This window comes from Nicotiana tabacum, chromosome 17 (genome assembly GCF_000715075.1).
Source record: "Nicotiana tabacum cultivar K326 chromosome 17, ASM71507v2, whole genome shotgun sequence".
NCBI classification, from domain to species: domain Eukaryota; kingdom Viridiplantae; phylum Streptophyta; class Magnoliopsida; order Solanales; family Solanaceae; genus Nicotiana; species Nicotiana tabacum.
The window spans coordinates 98,920,376-98,924,006 of record NC_134096.1 but is presented as its reverse complement, the minus strand read 5'-3'; the positions used below and the strand labels follow the sequence as shown (position 1 = coordinate 98,924,006).

General features: G+C 32.9%; 1 long non-coding RNA gene across 2 annotated transcripts; it reads left to right on the top strand.

Moving 5' to 3' along the window:
- The first annotated feature begins 486 nt into the window (after window positions 1–486).
- On the top strand, window positions 487–3,631 carry LOC142171425 (uncharacterized). 2 transcript variants are annotated; one of them, XR_012700990.1, is made up of 4 exons: window positions 487–606; window positions 1,135–1,239; window positions 2,061–2,445; window positions 2,601–3,631. It is a non-coding gene; the product is annotated as an uncharacterized LOC142171425 (long non-coding RNA). The 2 variants fall into 2 exon arrangements; XR_012700989.1 differs by having other exon boundaries at window positions 2,061–3,631.

Below are 3,631 nucleotides of genomic sequence, written 5' to 3'. Positions count from 1 at the left end.
TAAAACTAAGTTTTAATTTTTTAATTCCACATCCTCACTTGTCTAATTTTTAAAAAAATGATGTTCATTAAATTTTATATATATATATATATATATATATATATATATATATATATGCAATCAACGTTAAATTTATTTAATTTTCTGTACTTTATAAAACTAAGTTCTCATTTTTTTTAATTATACATCCTCACTTGTCTAATTTTTTTAAAAACGATATTCATTATATATATATATATATTAAGGCCTCTTATTAAGCATCCGATGAGGTTGGGCCGCCCCTGCTTCTTGTCAATTATAACATCGTCCAACTAAATCAGTTTTTTCAAATTATCATCTCCTCTCTCTCTCTAGTCTCTTCGCTAGGTGAGTATTTTCTGACTACTTGGTATATTTCAGTTTTTTACGGGTAAGCACCACTTGAGTGTTCACTTCTAAGAATTTGCCAATTTTTTCTATTTGTATCGGATGTGACTTCTCTTTTTGCCGGTGAGTTATTTGTGCAATTTTTCTCTCTTTATTGCACCTTTGAACAAAAAAATAGATGGCGAAATAAAAATGTGATAGAAATCTGTTCATCGACGAAGGTCGGATTTTTTAGTAGTTGTAAGTATATTTTTGGTCTCCATTATTTTTGCTTGTTTTCCACTTGCTTTGTGTTGTTTTCTTGCCCTTGAGTCTGTTTTTTAGTGATTCATCAATATAAATTTTATATGTGACTCCATTTTCTTCATGTTCTTTTTAACCTTGAAAGTTTTAACTATTTTTCACATATGTAGATGCATGTTTTGTGGCCTTTTCATTTCTTTGTTGTAGGTGCTCTAGATTCAGTCGATCCCTTTTTCTGGTTTATGGAGCTGGTAGTAATTTTTTGTGGGTTTATTTTAGCTTCGTTCTAGGTACAACTACTAAGAGGCATGTAATATCTGTTGTAAAAATAGTGCATAGAGCCTCATTGGAGAAAGACTTAAACTTGCTTGACATCACCAACAGATATTGATGTCTAATTTATATTTGTCCTAAAATATATAACAGTTGTATATGCAATCATTCAAAAAATATTTCAATATGTTTTCATAGCTTTCAATCTTGTTGATGTGAGTTCACATCATAACCTATTTCGCCTAACTGCAGCTAGAGAAAACAAAATTGCTTGAGATGGAAAAAGAACATAGCGTAGCCTTTCAATTTACTCTTTGCCCTGTTGAAGTTGGTTTGTTTTGAGGAAAGCCTGAATAGGTGAGACTATCAACTTCTCTAGCAGCATGTCTTCTGTGCGTTCATTGCAATCAAATTTGTTTTTCCCCTTTTTGCTTTGAGGTTGGTCTATCATATTAAGTTGCTTACTTCCAGGACGATGAAGTATTGTTGCAGCTAAAAAGAAAAAAAATGAAGGATAGAACATGGGTAGTCTTGTGACTTACCCATCACATGAAAGAAATGTTTGACTTTGGACGAACTTGAATTGATTATGGAGTTAAATTTGAAGGATATACTTGATTTGAAGTTCAAAAAATATTTTAATAACCAATCTACACTAAAAAAATTTAATTGATACCATCATAGTAGGCATTATATCAAACAATTTCAACTTCTTAAAGAGGGATCAAGTTAGCTAAGATCTTTGAAGAACATATTTATAGTGGGAAGGTATGGATTGTACTAGATAAAGATTAAAAGAATGACAAGGAAAAAGCTACAAAATTTGAATTATGAGAGTGAAGTCCTAACTTCACAACAATAGCACACTGGGTTTGTGTTGTTGTTATGAAGTTAGGAACCCACTCTTAAATTTATTTCGAGGCCAAAAAACTTTTCTCATGCCTTGCACGAACTTTTGTAAGGCCTCTTTGCCTTAAAGAAATTATTTCATGGATTTGAACTTTTACATTATAAAACTATAAAGTGATATTTGAAAACAAGTCCTCGTGTATTTCATTCTTTTTCATTTATGTTTATTTCCTTAATTCCATAGAGTCTATATTGAATCTCATTCAACATAAAAAGTAGTTTTGTTTGAATCATCTATTTGGAGGTAAACCCAAAACGACTTGATGCAGGGTACACAGGCATTTTATAGTGGAGGGATCGCTGATGTTGGATTCCTATTGTGCAGCTATTTTGGAGCAGATAAATATTGACAATTAAATCTCAAAATTAATGGTTCAGTGTTACAAAGCGGAGTTTATGTCAATAGGAGGAGTCAGATTAGCAAATTTCTTTGCCATTGTCACTATCTTCACAAATCTTTTGCTCCTTAGGTATCCGTTTTTCATTTGGCAAGAGTTGGGTTACTTCTTTTGGTGTATTTTTTTCGTTATTTATAATGCTGGGATGCTTTACTAACATTAGTGTGCCTCTTCTTTTAGGCCTTCGGTTAGTTGATTTCTTGAAATGTTTTTCCTATACTTCCATTGCTCCTTTCAGGCCTTTTTGGGATTATTTGTAAGTTTTTCTATTTATAGTGGAATTTGTTTATGGTGAATGCTCTCAGCCGAGTTTTCTCTCTATTGTTTATATTATTGACACCTATTTGTTGGTAGTATAAATTTGATTTCTGTATATTAGTTTTCCTAATTCTTTTCAATAATTTTGTGCAGGATTTTCTACATGAATATCATTGATATGTTTATTTATTTATTGTACTTGCTTGGCCGGAAGATATAAGAGTCTTTTCGATGATTGGAAGACCTTTTTGGCCTTTAGAGTCTCATCAAGTGTTATTACAAGGACAAGGTGCTGGTAAGATGTGTGCTGATCAGGGGAGAAGATGTTTCTATATGATATTTTGCTTTGTCAAAGCATGCATCTAGCTGAAATCTTTTAGTGGAATGACATATCAAGTATATGTTACCTGTAGTAACTTAAAATAAACAAGCAGGTGAAGTTTCACTATAGTTGAATATGGTTTCAAATTTATGTAGTTGAAGTCTTGGAGATGTTCGGATTGTAAGTTTGTGTAGCTTAAAAGAGTGAATGAGAAATGGAGGGAAAATGAAATATTTGAGTTTCCCTCCTTGTCAAAGGGACATTGTCCCATATTTGAGGAAGAAAAGGTTTTTGATGAGTATATATATAATTGCTCTTCTTCTAACTCTTAAAGAGTTAAGAAGAAGGCAAGTCTCGCGCCGTCGTCGTCGTCGCTCTCTCGGCTTCGGTTTCGGTCAAAGATTGATTGATTAATCTTTTTGGACAAAATTCCTTTCAATTATTTAATTAATTAATTAAATAATTAACGAAAAATTCAATCCGGAATAACTCATGACCCGCGACCCGGTCCGGTCAGGCCCGTTTTCTTTCCTGGATTATTTAAATCCATTTTCCTGCAATATTTCAAACAACCTGTTCCAACAGCCATGGCTGTTTCCGAAAGGTTGCAAACCTTTTCAGAAACAATGCCAGTAACTCTATAAATATACTTTGAATTCCAGAATCTTTCCTTACGAAATTTTTTGATCTTCTTCTTCTTCTTCTGCACAAAAATTCCAGTGTGTTTTACAGCCTTCTAGTGGCTCGCTGTTCACCGACTTTTTGGTACCAACACTTCGGTGAGTTAAATCGTTCTATCCTGGGAGGATATATTCCAGCACCTCGGGTACTTGAGGTAAATAATTTCCTTAAGGACACATTG